The sequence below is a fragment of the Pteropus alecto genome, unplaced genomic scaffold (assembly GCF_000325575.1).
Source record: "Pteropus alecto unplaced genomic scaffold, ASM32557v1 scaffold92, whole genome shotgun sequence".
NCBI lineage: Eukaryota > Metazoa > Chordata > Mammalia > Chiroptera > Pteropodidae > Pteropus > Pteropus alecto.
Genome location: NW_006432447.1, coordinates 1,364,573 through 1,382,567, shown reverse-complemented (window position 1 = coordinate 1,382,567; position 17,995 = coordinate 1,364,573). Strand labels below are relative to the sequence as shown.

Below are 17,995 nucleotides of genomic sequence, written 5' to 3'. Positions count from 1 at the left end.
CCCAGGGGTGTGTAAGTACAAGCCCTGCTCTCCCCTCTGAGGATGAAGATAACTAACTGCAGGAAGCGTGGACCAGGAAAGCTTACAAACTATTGACTACTTCTGACAGTTGTCAAAATTTTAATCAAGGACTTCAATGGAAACATGAACCAAAATCCAAAATAAATAAGCACGTAAATGTGCTAAGCTGCACACTGAACCCAAATTTAAAAAAATTTTTTACTGAACAGACCACAACCTAATGGACCTATTAAACTGAGCATTAAACTAAAAATATTAAAAATAAAAAAATAAAAATAACGCCCCCCCCAAAACCATTAACGTATTCACTAAAAAGAATCATAACCAAATTATTAGGTTCTTAGTTTGAAGTAAGAGAGAGAAGGTCCCGAGACTTTGGCCTCCACAAATCCCCTTGGTGTGAAAGGAAAGGAACAAATGTCATCCGCCAGGAGTCTAAATAGGAGAGGGAACGAAGCACAGGGGAGCCTTTTTTATGAAGGCAAGAATGTTGACATGTAAAACAGGCACATAACCCAATAAATGGACAGTGCCCTAGCCTTGTTTTATCTAGCGAAATTTGACCTTTTGGCTTAAGTGGACAAGAACGCATGATGGAAGTTTATAAATGATTTAAGTATTTGTCTTAAACAGATTATTTTGGTCTCCTTCCTATCACGCTTTTTATCAGAATTGCTAATGAGTAGCTAAATTGAATGAGTTTTATTTACATTCTTAATGCCTTTTTCCCCATGTTTAGAAAAAAGCGCTAACAAACAGTGCAGCATTCCCCAACCTTTTTGGCACCAGGGACCACTGCTCCTATGAGAATCCAATGCCCGATGATCTGAGGTGGAGCTGAGGCGGTGATGCTAGCGCTGGGGAGTGGCTGCAAATACAGTTGGAGCTTTGCTCCCTGGCCCGCCGCTCACCTCCTGCTATGCGGCCCAGTTCCTAACAGACCACAGACTGGTATCAGTCTGTGGCCCGGGGGTTGGGGACCCCTAATTTAGATGAAACTTGTAACTAAACACCCAAATATGAGCTAAGGCTCAGATGTCACTGCCCTCTGCATTAGGGAAGAATAGTTAACCTCTCTGGGGTATGAAACATTGTGAGGGGGGATGGGGATGCCCTGAGCACACAGTGAAATAAAGCATTTGTCTCTGCCATTGAAGAATTCCGTATTCCCTAGATTTGGGGCCTGGGGGCAATACTTGGTAATGCTTGATGCTACTGACATTTGTGACTAATAAGAATTGGTAATAGTAATACCAATATGGCTAATGTTTATTAATCTTGACACTGCACCAAGCACTGTGCAGGTATTAGCAGGTATTATTGTTTAATCCTCATGTTAACCTGGTAGATTCTATTATTAGCTACATTTTGCAGATGAAGAAACTGAGGGGCAGAGTTTAAGAAACTTGCCCAAGATTACAACCAGAGGTGACAGAGCCAAGTACACCTGATACCAAAGTTCAGGCCTTAGCCACTGTACCAGACTAAACGTGGTTTGCCTTATCCTAAATTATCCTTAGGTAGAGCCCTGTTTCATGAACGGATTAATACAATGCTTTGGGGTCTCTCAGCTCTCCTGGTTTAGTAGCTTTTAGCTCTTCACTGTGCCTTTGCGTTGTTATATGCTCAATAACTAATGGGCGGTAGGCATTTGATAAATATTACCTTGAGATGGAAGTGGATCAAAATCAAAATGATAATATTTATGAGTGCCATATAGTACTTCAAAGTTTACATTAAAAAAATAATAGTAAATTTAAAGTAGAATGTTATGGAAAATTCCGAATTTCCCTTTAAGTGTTCACTCCAAGGCCATCTGGTAGTCCATGTGGTGTCTTTGTGCATATTAAAGAAATGGCCCCCTTCTGAAAGGATGCAGCCCTCCTAGGGTACCCTACCTGGCTATGCACAGCATAGGCTGCCTTATTGTCCTCTTAGTCCCACAGCATATCAGAGGGCATAACCTATCCCCTGTACGTGGCAGCCCTGCTCAAGTCTAGGCTACAGTTTGTTACACACACACACACACACTAGTGAGTAGGCTGGGGTCATGAGCAGATGAGCTTTGGATATTAAAGGCATGGGAAAGCTAACTTGGTGCTTTTGAACCTGAAATGGAGATTGTGGTTTTGAGTCGTACTGCCTGGGTTTGAATCCCAGCTCTGTCATGCACTAGTGAAATGACCTTGGTCAAGTTAGGTGAGGTTTTGTTTGTTTGTTTGTTTTCGATAACAAAATCATGTTTAATTATGATAAAAACTCTATATTCAGGTAAATGGCTTCAACCTGCTTCTCATGAACAGTCTTGGGGAAGAATAGAAACAGAAAAACCCTTTAGGGGCTGAGTTGATACAGCTGGCAGTGGACAGGCAGAGGCTCCAGGGTCAGTGCAGAAAGCATGTCAGTCAGAGCCTCTGGCAGGGGTCACAGGAGGTGACCTGGTAACTACATCAGAGTCTTGGAGGGCTCTAATCTCAAAAGGGGACAAACTGAGATAGGCAGCTGGGAATTCAGGGCAACAATAGGCAGATGTTACAGGAGAAATAAATCCAATCCCAGTCAAAGTATCCTCAGGAGTCAATACAGGAGCCCTGCTGGTGGAGACCCACGAAGACCCTTCTCGCTCCTGTGACAGATGAAAAGGCCCAGCCCGAAGAAGATCATCCCCAACATGCAGCCCCCGATGCCACTCAGCATCTTGCTCTGGGCAGATTCAGACTGTGCTCACCACTCCACTTTGATAGGGCTCTGGAGGCTGGGGTGCTCCACGTGACAGGTGTACACATCTCCACGCTGGGGAATCATTTCCAGCATCACAAGGACTTGGAAGGTCCAATCTCCGTTCCTTATAAGGGGGTGGACACAGTGCCGGCTATCTCCTCCTGATCGTTCCGGAACCACCGAACTTTGATCTGGCCTGGATAGAAATCTGTCACCAGGCAAGCCAGCAGGTTGTGGTGGTTTAGAGCCTCTGTCCTGGATGGGGAGACAGTCACTGTGGGTTCCACTCACCGTTGCCAGGTAAAGGAGGCGTCCACCTGGTAGTTGTGTCTGCACACCCTGTCCTCCTCGGCCTGCGTCGGCCCGCGTCGGCCCGCGTCTGCTCCAAGATGTCCTCCTGCGAGTTCCAGTACTCAGCCTCCGGCCGCCTGAGCTCGGTCACCGCACGATACTCCCCCACGTCATTGTCGAAGCGCACCAGCTCCTCCCGGTTATAGATGCATCTGGTCACCAGCTGCACCTGCTCCATCCCGTTGGTGAAGTAGCACAGGCCCTTAAACTGGAACACGAAATCCTCTGTGGGGAATCACCGCCCTCAGTCAGGCCTCGGCCCACAGCTAACTTGACCAAGGTCATTTAGCTAGTGCGTGACAGAGCTGGTGTTAGAGGCACAACACATGGCCGGCATATTTAAGTTAACTTCCTCCTGTCAAATAAGTCACGTTGGGGGCTTTGATGCATGTGTGGAGGATTATCGATGTCACTCTTAAAGCAACCTACAGGAAGGCTGCCCAGAGGGACTCCGACACAAGCAAAACCTGTTTCTTCACAATGTAGTTAGAAGTCGTGGGTCAACTCATCTACACAACATAACTCAGGTTCTGCCCAGACCCTGTCTCCCAAAACTAATCCAGTGTCGGTGGTGTCACCTAGTTCACATTCTTTTTTGAGGTTTCGCAGATGAACCTGATGTGCAGTTCTGCTGAGACCTACCATTATTAAGCACACGTTATAATGCCTTTTTCATCTGACAGTTAGTTTCACCTGATGAGGGAAAAGGGTTTGTGTCTGCTTTTGGAGTGGGTCACATATCGATGCACTAGGAAGCACAAGTATCCAAGGTCTGTGACCCAGAAGCAGACCACAGGCCACAGGCCCCGGGATGCTTCACTCAGCCCAGCACCTTCTCCGGATGAGCTTCTCATGAAAGGAAGCTGAGTGAGGGAGATACAGGCAGGAACTGAAAAGTGAGTACAAGAGGAGGAGACCTGCGGGAGTTCTTGAAGGGAGGACATCACGTGGACACAAAGTCCTTTACTATATGCTACACCCACATGTTGCCAACTTTAAATTTTTAGTATTAAAAGTTGATTTTTAAGTTTCTTGCCAATTTAGTCCAAGCACTCAGGAGGCAAAGGCCAAATCCCTGGAGTTTAAAGATTCAAGAACAAAATTCAACTGAGTAATTATAAAGATCTTATGGGCTTTATTCAACCATTCGTGAATTGGGCTGTATCCAGCCTAACAGAAAGGAGCTCCTAAGAGATCTTACAGGCACAGGGGAGCAGAACAAAGAACTTAGGCAAAATATAGATTGGTTATCGCAAGGTTACTTTCCTTACTGGGGATGGCAGGGGTTTATCAGAAAAATTACCTAATGGATGCTGATCAGTTGCCTTCTGATTGACTGGTCTAATATTCCATTCCTGGGAGTGCCGAAAGTAAGTTAAATTTCAGTTCGGTGGTGTGGGGCTTAGTATAAGCAACTCCATTTTGGGCCTGTTATGTTGTCTTTAACAGAACAATGCATTTTAGTAGAGTTTGAGAAATTGCTCTTTTCCTTCCTTTGAGCCAAAGCAGCAGTAGTAAGCAATTTTTTGGTGTTCCAAAGCCGTTTCAATGTTTTAACTTGTTTCAACAGTAACAATTTTATGGGCAGTTGATGGCCCTGACTTGTCTTATCCAGCTCAGCTTTAAGCCAGCAGTGTTCTTTGTTTTTGTATCTTGTTTTTTTCCCTTTCACCAAGTCAGAACAGCCTTCTTGACTTTTTCTATGTTCATCAAATGTATCCTTTATAGCAGGGGTTCCCAACCCCCTAGTAGTGGACAGTACTGGTCTGTGGCCTTTTAGGAATTGGACTGCACAGCAAGAAGTAGCATCACCACCTCAGCTCCACCTCAGATCATCAGGCATTAGATTCTCATAGAAGCACTGGTCTCTGGTGCTAAAAAGGTTGGGGACTACTGCTTTATAGTATAAATGACAAATAGCCAGACAGTTCACATTGACTTAACACTGGATCCAAGAAAGCTTGATAACAGTGCCAGGTAAGGTGAACTCTAGAAAGCCTAGTGTACGGGTGCTTTTTGCTTTTGTATTTATCTAATAAAGGCTTATTAGCACCTATTATGTGCCAAAGTGTGGTGCTGGGAGCTGGAGAGGCTGTCGTAAACAGTCTCAGCCTTCACAGAATTGATACTCTTGTGGTGAAGGAACACGTTTGTCAAACAGAGGACCTCATAAGCCTTGGTAAAGATACTGGAATTTGGATTTAGGCTTTTAAGGAGCCTCACTGACCAGGTCTCAGCTTCGTGTTCACAGGGAGACCTTCCCTCTCATGAGAAGGCTCACACCCAAAGGTGGCCCCACCCTGGAGAGTCTCTTCCCTGAGCACTCCCCTGAGGCATCGTACCCACGGGTCTCATGCTGTACCAGAATGTAGTGACAGGTCCCCAGCATTAGCCTCTGATCCCTGAGACTGCATCATCCCCAGGCCTGTAATGAAAGGATAAATCTAAATACTTGTGGGGGAGGGGAGGCAGAGGAAAACTCATCTTCCTGATACATTCACTCAGATTAGCAAATCCTAGCTGTGCAAATCCTATCTTATGTCTCCTGAATTGGCAACAAACTTTTAAAATTTATATTTTTAATACTAAAAATTTTAAGTTGGCAACATGTGGGTATAGTGTTAAGGCCTTGATGTTGGGTGTTAAGCAAATTCTGGGCTGTGGGGCAACACTGTGATTGACTGCATGTTCAGGTGGCACCTTGAAAACGCCTGTTGTACCTGGCAGCCATGATGGAAGGGTTCCAGGCCCAAGCCTCATCATCTAGCAATGCTCAGGTTGCCCTGGTAACTGCTGCCGATGGTCTGGGGTGTGCTTTAAGTCCAATCCTCAGCTGCTTTTCTTGGAGACTTCTCTAGTACATTCTGCTTCACGACAGGTAGCATTTCTCAGTGACTTCCTGACATGTGACCCAACTGGCCGCCCCCGACGGCCCTAGCTCTTGAATCTCAGTCTGGGTCTGTTCCTGTTCCAGACTTCTGCAGTGGTGATGCTGTACGACGAGCCTGCAGTTTGGAATCACTGCAGGGCCATTTTGTGTTGGATAGAGCAAGTTAGCTGTTCTGCTTTACCCCTGCTGTGTGTGCACATGCACGGGAGGCAGTGGAGTTTAGGGGAGCTGAGCACTGCACCGCCATCAGAAAGTACAGCTCCGCTGTGAGCAAGGCACTTCTCCAGGCTCACAGTCCACACCAGCACTGTGGCATAATAATATCTGCTTCCATGTATGGAGCATGGACTCTGTTCATTCATTTAGCCCTGAAGTGTGCATAGTGGTATCTCCATTTTACATGCCTGCAGGATTGCGAAGTGGATTAAATGAATTAATATGTGAAGTGCTTCGCAACCTGAAATAGGTCAGATAAAAGCAATTTTATTCAAATTGGTTGGGGAAACTCAGACAAATGAAAATCGTAATTGGCAATATTTATGATGCCTTTCCATATATAATGCTGATTTACAAACATGTACAGATTGTTCATTTAGTAAATGAATATTGAGGGCCTACTATGTATCATGCTTACTCTAGATGCTTAAGATACACCAGTGAAGAAAATCAAAGATTGCTGCCCCGTACGGCTTAAATTTTAGCAGGCAGATGGACGAAAAACAATGAATAAATTGTGTACTATATTAGAATGTTATAAATGCTGAGGAAAAGGAAGACGCAGAGCGGAATAAGGAGAATCAGGAGTGCAAGGGAGAGGGAGGTCACTTCTTTGATCAGGGTGAGCCTCGTTTGTGTCTTATGTACATAGCCACTTCACTTATTCATTTAACCAAGATTTCCTGAGTGCCTACCATGTGCCGCAGCCAGGAGATGAGGTGGTGGACGGACAGATAAGGTCCTTTCCCTCCTGAGTTTTCTTTCTGATGGGCAGAGTGGGCAGTGAACAAGCTGGCAAATACACGTGGTACATGCAGGTCGAAGTAAGTAGTCTAGAAGAAATAAACCAGACGACACGAGGGCCAGTAAAGGCGGGAGCAAGTAAGAGATAGAGTGCCCCCTCTGAGGTGACGTTTGAGCTGGGCCTGAAGTATGAGAGTGAGCCAGTTATGGGCATTGCTGGACCAGTGTGTTTAAAGGTCCCAGGGCTGGAAGAGATTCGGCAAGTAGAGTAAGCACAGGGAGGCCTATGTGGTGAGCACAGAGACTGCGGCAGAAGGAGCAAGTGAGTCTGGAGAGAGTGGATGGGATCCGTAAACAGTGCAGTGCCTTGCGGACCACAGTGAAGGGTTTGGACTTTTTCCTAAAATCAGGGAGAAGACAGAAAAGGGCTTGACTAGATAGATGTGTTTTTAAAAGATCGCCCTGCATATTGCGTGGAGTGGGCTGCATAAGCAGTTCTCTCCATAGCCACCAATGAAGCAGGACAGTCAATTCTCAAGCTGATTCCAGCCACGTTAAACTTCTGTTATGTGCCAAGCACTGTACTTTGTGCTTTTTGTGAGTGTTATTTCGTTCACTCCCCGCTGCCCAGTTTCTGGTTCTTCCAGCAAGAACCAATATAGAGTGGATTCATTGTCTTGCAGGAGTCTCCAGAAAGCCGGGGTACAGAGCAGGTTGGAGGTAGGGAACAAGGGTGCAGTGGGCGATGGATTTAGATCGTTTAACACCAAAGCAGCAGCTGGTGCTCTGGCCATTTTAGGCTGACCCATCCTTGCAACTAGCTGGAGGTTGATTCTTGTGCAGAATCCAGAACGTATAACATTGTTTCGCTCTGCCTTCCCTGTGAGGTAGCAGGCAACTGAGAGGAACAGGGTCATCTAATTGTCTGGCAGGTTAGGTTCACAAGAAAATGATTTTTGACTTTTGAAACCAGCTCTTCATGGTTTCGGGCTCGTGCCTAAAATAAAAAGTTCCAGGGGACAGGAATCCTATCCTGGTCATTTTGGTAACTCTGTCCCCACAGCATTCAGATTAAAAAAGCCTTCTGCATTAGAGACTCAGAGTGTCAGTGGAATTTGATCGAGACAAGAAACGGTCACAGCACCCAGAGCTTCAGAGAAAAACTCAGCCTGTATGCCAGGTTTCTTAGACAAGCAGGAATATAGGCAGGCTTGATCCTGAGGTGAACTCAAGGTACATGGGCTACCCTGAAATACTGTTGTGTTTCAAAAAGAAAAAAAGGAAACCAAGGACCTTTCCCCTCTTTCATCCTTTCAATAAGCAACTCGAAATATTTCACTGAGCACATTGCATCATTCACGAATCTGGTAATACTCGTTCTCACAATCTATATGCACGTAACTACAAGTCTAGAGACCGAATGTTTACCTTTCAAAATAATATATTCAGGTAAGGCGGTTCAGGCCAGTTTCCCTCTTTGTCAGATGCACTCTAGTAGCTTCCTTACGAACGGCCCGATTTCAGTTGAAAAACAAACATCTCTCGTCATACTACGCCTTCTTGAATCTGATAGCTTAAATGCATGAAAGTCTGATAAACGTAGCTCTTCTCAGCCCCTTTGGGGTGCATTTAGAAGGCAAATCAAGAGGATTTGCCTTTTCCTAGACACAGCTGAACTCTATAAAGGGCTTCTGTTTTGTAATCTGTTTTCGAGATCTGATGCGTGTGTTTCTAACACCCCGTCACGTGAGGAGGTCTGACGCAGTCACCCAACATGACTATGAGAAAGTGTACTGCAAAGATGTGTGGGAAGGTGGAGCCGGATCACTGAAGCAGTGTCCTTTGTCAGAAAACTTTCCACAGGGGATAACAAACGCATGCAGTAGATTCCACTGCGATATGGGCCTCGCACTGGCCCAAAATGGACTGTGAGTTTGACTTTTGCTTGATTCCAGGTCAGTATCCTAATACAGTGTGTTCTTTTTTTAGTTGGGTTTTATTTCTAAGTTTCTTTTTATAGAAGACTCGTGGTAGAGAGAGGAGAAAGTCGTTCTGTTGATTCAGTTTTGTTATTACGTATGTGCATTAGGAATTGAGTGGCCAACGTGCTACAGGAGGGCTCTCGGCCTTTGCCTCTGATTCAGAAAAATGGGGTTCAGTCTGGCCCAGGAGAGCAGCTTTGAGTAAGTGACTTCTAGTTCTCACTAAGAATTTACACTGGATAGTGTTACTTTACTTTCCATATGTCATGTCTTAAAGATTTACTAATAAAAGTATACCGTTTTTTAATGAGCTTTCTAAAGTTCTACGTAATAAATATGTTGGTTAACAACTTAGAGAGGTTTTTCGAGGGGTTTTTTTTTGCATTGTGAGAGTTAGAATTTATATGGAAACTAACGTTTTAAGTTTTTTGACATCTGTGTATTTCAGTAAAGTTGCCTTGACTAATTAGAGGAGAGAAGATTTAATTAAGCTGGAAATACTGAGAATTAGTTGCCAAAAATTTGGTTTTTTTGTTTTCAAGTTCAGTCCCAAAGTACTAAAAGTGGTATCCAAGATATAGTGGGGAAGGGGCTAATTTAGTAGATTAATGGATGGTATCATACGGGTAAACAGTACTGTGATCAGGCTGAGCTCTGAGATTTGGAAGGCAAGGATGCAAACAATGATAGATTGTGCAAACAGTAGAGGCAGCAGCCCTGCAAATCAAGGAAAAATTGTCACCCAAGTATAGTATAGAAAGGATTATTGGTCCACCTGGTTTTTCATCCATGCTCAAATTCAAGTACAACAGATCCTCAAATAACTTTATTTCATTATGATATTGGTAAGAAAAAAACTCGATTCCCTGCTGTGGCCACTGTCTGTATGGAGTTTGCATGTTCTCTCCAAGTCTGCGTGGGTTTTTTCTGGGTACTTTGGTTTCCTCTCACATCCCAAAGCTGTGCACACGAGGTGAAGTGGTGTGCCTGCATTATCCCTGTCTGAGTGTGGGTGGGTGGGCGTGGGTGTGGGAGTGCCCCGCCATGGAAGGGCATCCTGTCTAGGATAAGCTCCGGTCACCCGAGACCCTGAACTGGAATGAGTGGGTTGGGAAATAATGCTCTTGCTTTTATTAACCTTTCTTAAATGTACATATAGCTCACATTTATTTTAATGTTTATTCTTAAAAGTGTTTCAGGTCTTTATTTAGCAGTTTGGGATGTTTTTGTGACCAGAAATATGCTGTAGGAACTTAACTCTTGTTTATATCAATTAGCCTATGGTAAAATTATACATTGTTTCTCTTAAAGTTGCAGTTGCCAAGAAACTTAAGGGACATTAAGTGGGGACTTACTGTAATACTTAAAACCTGGAAAATTAGACAGCTACAGAGCTTGTGTATCTTTGTGACTGTGGGTGTGTCAGCGTTTCTCTATGCCTTGGTCTCTTCTGTCTCCTGGGCACTTCTGCCTTGTGTTTCATCACACTTTCATTCACTTCATCATTAGTTCTTTTAGGGTCATACATGATTTATTATGTTGAGTAAAATTTTAAATAGTTTCTTTATAAATGATTTTGAACATTTTCTTGTAAGCTAGAGCAGCAGTTCTCAAACGTTTTGGTCCCCAAACCTTACACTCTTATAAATCATTGAGGAGCCAAAGAGCTTTTGTTTATCTGAGTTATATCTATCAATATATACCATATTCAAAATTTTAAGTGAGAATTTAAAAAACTATTATTGACTCATGAAAAATTACTATGATAAACTCAGTTGCACGATAAAATAACATTGCTTTTTAAAATTACTTTCTAAAGCAAAAAAATATAGTAAGGAGTGGTATTTTACATTTTTACAGATATCTTTAGTATTTGGCTTAATAGAAAGATGGCTGGATTTTCACATCTGCTTCTGGATTCGGTTGCAATATGTTCTTTTAGTTGAAATATGTAACGGAAATCAGCCTCACAAATAGGTAGTTTGGAAAAGGGAGGATTTTTTAAAAAGCCTTTCGAGTTAATTGTGGATATTCTTTGATACCACACTAAAATTTGACAAGTGACAGTTTCTTAAAGGTTATTTGCAACATGGAGTCTGAAACCATATCAATGAACTTTCAGTACCACATTCCATTTAAATCCACTGGTCTCTCACTCACGTGTCATTTTTTGCAGCAATAAGCGTCGGTCATTTAGAAAATACTGGTTCATGAGTGATGCATATCTTCCAAATTATTACCAAATCTTCCAAATCAATATCCAAACATTGTGTATCAAGACATGTCAAGCTCATATTGGTGGATATAAATTTTCAAAAAAATGAATTTTCCCTTGAAAGTCTAATTTTATTACTCACAACAAAATGGCTCCTTCTTTGAAACGACATGCTCACTTAGTTCCTTTTCAAGAAAGTTTTTGTCCAGATGCCCATACATTGATAACCATTCATCTATCAGTCATTCTTTCAAGCAAAAATGATGTTCCATGAAAAAAAATTGGCTAGTTCCACTCAACTCAAAAGAACCACCCGCGTTCTTTTCCTCAAGGTCATCATTGTTTTTCAGTATGCATCAGAAGTATACCTCCCATTTTATCACACAGAATAGTAAAAAGACATATATTCAGGGGTCAAGATTTAATAAAATTAATAATTTTTACTCCTTTATCTGAGCGTTCCTGTCTCGATGCCTGCTAAGGTGCTAGCCGTTTCACCCACCACTGCTTTTGCACTGTTTATGCATATGTCCACATAGGAAGAGAAAAGGCGAGTGATTCCTTAGTGTTATGGAAATAGCTTCTACCTCGTGAACCTACTGAAAGGGTCTTGGGAGACCCAGAGGTCCATGAAGCACTTTGAGAACCACCAATTAGAAGAAAACTAGAAAAAAAAATGGACAGTAATTAATTTTTATTTTCCTAGTGATTTTACTCTTTATAGAGTAGACTTTGGCTTCATCTAGGTGTAACTTTTAAAGCTTTCAATCGAGACTCTTTCTAAGTACAGTATATAACTTATATGGAAAGCCATTTGCTGCTCAGAGTCTGAGGAACCAGCCCTCTCTGCTGTCAACATCCTTCACAATGCATTGTCCCCTACAGGTGCGGAGGCTACAAAGATGAGATAGATTGTCCCTGCAGTCAAGGAGCTAATAGGGAAATATGTAAATGTGAACAAATGTATCATACTACATGCTGCAGTAAAGGTAGGAACCCAAAACTAGAAATTTCAGAGGAGGAAGGCTATCAGATGGGATTTCACCTGAGATCAATATAAGGAATTACCAGGCAGAGGAGCAAGGGGCTAGGATAGAAGAAAAACCCAAGAGGACATGTAGTTTTTCTCCTAAAGCTTTATATAGATGGAATGTAGAAATTTTCCAAGGTTATGAGAAAAGGCTCCCATGGTTGTGTGTGTGTGTGTGTGTGTGCTGTGTGTGTGATGAGTATATTGATTTGGGGGTAGGGAGACTAGGCTAGAGAAGAGGCCTTCTGATACACTCCTGTACTATCTGTTTTACCATAATTATAGATTTCTTTCATTTTTTAAAGCAAATTAATTCTTAAAGCAGGTGAAGGAAAGTCATTTTAATCATCAAAGTATCTTAAGTGCCCATCTTTTCAATATATGGATGTGTATGTATTGTATAAGTTTGGAGGATGGCAAAGACAAAAGCAGTAGCAGACTTCAAATATACTAATTACCTAAAATACCCCAGTGGTATTTATATAAAGTACACTTATAAAGTATGTTTATCATATATTTAAAAAATTATTTAAAGTATTTTATATACTTATAAAGTATACTTTATGAAAGTATGTGCATGGGTACTTATAACATGGAATTTCATATTTCATATGGTATTTATCTTTCTCTGTCTGACTTAAATATCACTTAGGTCAAGGCTATATCTTCTTCCATCCCTTTCCTTTTAGTCTGTGTGTGTCTTTTAGTCTGAAGTGAGTCTCTTGGAAGCAGCGTGTATGTAGGGGTCTCATTTTCTTATCCTTTCAGCCACTCTTTCTTTTAGTTGGAGCACTTAATTCTTTTCCATTTGAGGTACTTGTTGATAGGAATGTAGTTGTTACCATTCTTTATTCCTGTTTTTGATACATGTTGTTTCTTCTTAAAGAAGTCCCTCCAACATTTCCTGTAATACTGGCTTGGTGGTGATAAATTCCTTTAGCTTATTTTTGTCTAGGAAGCTCTTATCTGTCCTTCAACTCTAAATGATAGCTTTGCTGGATAAAGTATTCTTGGTTGTAGATGCTGGGTCTTCATCACGTCGAATATTTGTGCCCAGCTCTTCTGTCTTGCATAGTTCCTTTTGAGAAATCAGTTGCCAGTCTTATGGGTGCTCCCTTGTAGGTAACTATCTGCTTTTCTCGTGCTGCTTTTAAGATTCTCTCTTTGTATTTAACCTTTGGCATTTTAATTATGACATGTCTTGGTGTGGGCCTCTTTGGGTTCTTGGATTTGGGGACCCTCTGAGCACCTTGGGGTTTTATGTTTATTTCCTTCACCAGGTTACAGAAGTTTTCCATCATTATTTCTTCAAATAGCTGTTCAACATCTTGTTTTCTTTCTGGTACCCCAATGACCTGGGTATTTTAACCTTAATAGTGTCCCATAGGCTCCTTAAATTATTATTATAGTCTTGGCTTCTTTTTTCTTGCTGTTCTGATTGAGTGTCCTTGGCTTTCCCATCCTCTATACAGGTCATTTGATCCTCTTCTTTATTCACTTTGTTTTTTCCATTTAATATACTTCTCATTTCGGATAATGTGTTCTTCATTTCAGACTGGTTCCCTTTTATAATTTCCATTTTTATGTTTTTTTAGCTCTGTGTTGAAGTTCTCACTGAATTTATCTTCATTTTCCATAAGTTCATTGAGCATCTTTATAACCAGTGTTTTGAACTCTGCATCTGTTAGATTGCTTGACTCCATTGTTTCTGGATCTCTGTTCTCTCATATGGTTTCTGCTTCTTTGTCTTCCCATTTTGGCTGCTTTTCTGTGTCTGTTTCTATGAACTAAGCAAAGCTCCTAAGTCTTATTAGTGTGGCTTTGTGAAGTAGGTGTCCAGTGGCACAGTTCTGAGAGGGGTTCAGCTGCAGGCCGAATTTAGCCCCAGCCTGTACCCCTCCCGGGCCACCTGTTAAGATTCAGCAAGCAATCCACAAATGCTGTGCTTACAGTTGCCTCAAAAGGCCACACCAGAAACCGAGGCCAGCTGCCTCCAGTGTGAGTCTAGGTGCTGCTCAGCAAGGAGCACCTGACTCGCCAAGGATGTGTATATGGCTTGGGTGGGGGTGCGAGTTGGGAGAGGCGGGGTTTCAGGGAATCTTCTGGGCTGAGCGACCTCTGTTATCCAGTTTGATGACGTCTCCGCTGTGGAGGCGCTGATTCCATGCACTGGGAAGGGGGAGGGCTCAACAGAGGAACAATGGATACCGCCAGCACTTCTGCACGCAGGTGGGGGAGGGGGGTGCCTCGCCGCCACCCTCACTCCGACAACTCAGTGTCCCCTTGTAAGTCCCTGCACAGCCGAACTGGCACTGTTGCTCAGAGCGAGCAGGTCCGTCACCCATGAAAGTCTGCTTGCAGACAGGGTTCCTTTAAGAGGCATCTGCAGCTGCCGCTGCCTCCATCCCACTCAGCCGCTCAGGACCAGGCAGCCCCACGTCCTCGCCCCGTCCTACCTTCTGCCGGTGCAGGGTGATTTCTTATTTCTCTCCCTAGTTGTAGGGCTTGTTCATCTAGATCCCGGGTGACTTTCCTTGCTGTTTACTCCTTGTTTCCATCACAACTTTGATTTGGTCGCCAGAGGGATGAACAGAGAGCCTCTATCATCTATGCCTTTTTTTTCCCCTGCCCCCAGTTTTTGCGTTTATAACAATTTTTGGTTAGCCTTTTTCATGCTTATTTATTCCATCACAGTAGTACTACGGACAATAGTGAATTTATTGCATGAAACTTGCCTTTTAGAAAACATTGTAGAAGTTATATATAAATTAAATCTCATCTTCTTTCCAAGTTATATTTCCTTTTCTGAAGTCTGTTGTGAGCTTTCCATTGGCAGGAACTCCTACGACTTCTGTTTTAAGTTATTCTCTCTGAAAAAATGTAGCGGAGGAGGTCACTCTAACATTTTTAAGTCAAAGAATGCTATTTTTGGTGAGAATGACTGCCTCCCCCACCACGAGTTCTTTTGTAACTTAATTTTAATTTTGGGAATATCCTTAAAGTATGTCTGATAAGATCTGTGGGTTATTTTTTTACTTAATGTTCTTATCAGTTGCACAAACCAAACTGGCTATCGGGGCCAGGCTGGTCACGTTACTAAGAGAAGCCACTTGGCGTTACATGCTTGGGTAGACAGTGTGTGTGTGAAGGTGACTGTGATGAGGGCACACAGCTCCTAGGCCCCAGTTCTTCTTGCCAGGCAGGCAACAACCCCAGTGTTGTCCAGTTTTCCTATCTTTCAAGAAAAGCTGTATTGATTTTGGTGTTAAATTTAAAAATTTTTCAATATCAACTCAGTTTTTTTAAAAACATGGTTCCAGAAACAGTGTGGGTCAAACAAAATGAATGGGTACCAGATCTGCCCGTGACCTACAGTTGGTCCCCTCTGGCCTTCAGACTCATTTCTTTTTTGCACTTTGGACAAGGAGAATATGACTTTTACCTGGAGCACCTTTTGAAATCATCAGATAACTATGGTGGAGACTCTACGACAAAACTAGGTAGTTTAGATAAAGGGCATTGTTAAAATTAGAAAGTTGGGTGCTAGAGTCTGAAAGATTTTAAATTCTTTTAAATCTTATTCCCCCAGCTACACAACAGGCCTTGAGGAACAGAATTTTCATTTCTCTTAAGGCACCTGGTTTTAGTATCAGCCCCCAGGCTTGATTCTGGCTAGTTAATAAAAACTACCTGAAGAGCCCCTGAGAAAAGATGCGAAGGAGACTTTTCACTGTGTACTCACTGTGCCTTTTGAATTTTGTATCATACAAATGTATTACTTATTCACTAAATAAGTTAAAGTATAGAAATACATATGGATTCCAAGATCTCACCCCAACCATTCTAAATCAGAATCTCTATGGGAACAGGAAAGGAGGAATTTATAAATCTATACTATTTAAAAGCTTCCTAGGTGATTTTAATACATAGCCGGGTTTGGGAACTACTGTCCCAAAGCATATAGTAGGTATTTAGTAAACCTCTGTTCAAAAGAGGAATGAACTCTTGTCTTCCTATGGCATTTAACCTGATGCCTTGTACTTAACAGTTGATTAGTAAATATTAGCGGAGAGAATTAAAATAAATTTTGAGTTCAAATACAACCCCACCATCCCACTTTCTTGGTAACCAATCTCTTCCTCCCTGAGCTTTCACTCGGGGGTAGATGGGCACCTTCTCACCTGGACCACCAGGATGGCCTAACTCGCTGGTCTCCTGCAACCAGCTTGCCTCCCTCTGATCCTTTGAGCATGCTGCAGCCTGAGTGATTTTTTTTTTTTCTTAATTCAAATCTATTTTTTTTCTTAATTCAAATCCCTTTCAATGTTGCCTATTACCTGCAGTATAAAATTTACTGTGGCAAGTTCTTTAGCAGCAGCAGCCATGGACCGATATTGGTCTGTGGCCTGTTAGGAGCCAGGCTGCACAGCAGGAAGTGAGCAGCTAGCGCCTGAAGCTTTATCTGTATTTGCAGCCGCTCCCCAGCACTAGCATCACCACCTCAGCTCCACTTCAGATCATTAGGTATTAGATTCTCATAGGAGCACCGGTCCCTGGTGCCAAAAAGGTGGGGGACCGCTGCTTTAGAGACCTTTATGATTGACCCTTCCTTTCCTAGCCCATCTCATTCAACAGATAGGTGCTGAGGCCTGCCGTGTGCCTACACTGCTGAGGACACTAAGGACAGCAGTGCCCACATCCTCTCCTGACCTCACATAGACCCTCTCGTCAGTTTCTGAGTACAGTGTACTCTTTTATCATTTTTTGTTTGTTTTGCCCTTCTGCTAGAATTCCCTTCCCACACCCCTCTTTTATTCATTCATTGAGGCCAAGCCTTCCAGGGCCCCTATAAATAATAAATTATGACTTCATCTTCTGACACTTTGTACATACCTTTAGTATAAGGTCTACTATCATGGATTCCAGTTATTAGTTGACAGTTCTTTCTCTCCCTAGACTCAGCTCCTTGAGGGCAGAGACTTGCCTTATTCTCCCCAGTACCTCCAGCTGTGAGCACTGTGTCTGACCGTGTTAGGCATTAAAATATTTGCTGGATAAAGTTGATACCAGAATGAAGGTTTTTTGTGTGTGTGCCAAGAAGGCAAATCAGGGTGCTACTTAGTAACTATGATTTGTTGTTACTAAGGATTTCTGCCACACAATGGTAGATGGTCCATTGAAAGATGTCTTACTTGGATTTTCCACAGTTGTGAGGATGTTTTAATGGCATATATATATAATGGTACTTTTTGTTATATATCTTATTTTAACTGTAAATGAGACTAAGCTATTCGGTGTTAACAGTTGGCCTTTAGCTAACCATTCTAACTAAACAGTCTAAGAAAGGAATCAGAAAATCCCACAGAAGTGAGTGGGGCTTATAATTTGACACCCTGTAGCGTATTTATATTAGCTCGATGTGAAATACTGTATTCCCCAAATGGAGCCTAGTAGGAGATTCAAAGTGCTATGAAATGGAGCCTAGTGGGAGGTTCAGAGTACTGTGGGGTGTTTTGCAAGAAGCAGTAATTTTGAGGTGGAAGGACAAAATCGATGACGTCAGCATATCACTAAGCCAAGTTGGAAGCCACCAAATTGAATCACATAGCATGTGTTTTGTCAGATCTGAGACTATCTATTCAGGCCGGATAAGGAATCGAAATAATGTGTGGCCTTTAGAGAGAACAAACAGGATAAGAATATATGAGTCAGGAGAGAAAGTGAGTCCTGTAGGGGTCCAGCACAGAGAGACCACAAGGAAGGCAAAAGAAACATCAGCAAAGTGTGTATGTCATTATATTTTGTCACCTATAACCCAGTGAAGG

The 17,995-nt window shown here is 42.5% G+C and overlaps 1 protein-coding gene and 1 pseudogene across 1 annotated transcript in view; one reads left to right on the top strand and one right to left on the bottom strand.

Moving 5' to 3' along the window:
- Positions 1-17,995, top strand: part of ZBTB38 (zinc finger and BTB domain containing 38) — a 109,107-nt gene that overhangs the window by 82,872 nt on the left and 8,240 nt on the right. The window lies entirely within an intron of this gene.
- On the bottom strand, positions 949-9,010 carry LOC112475940 (annotated as a pseudogene).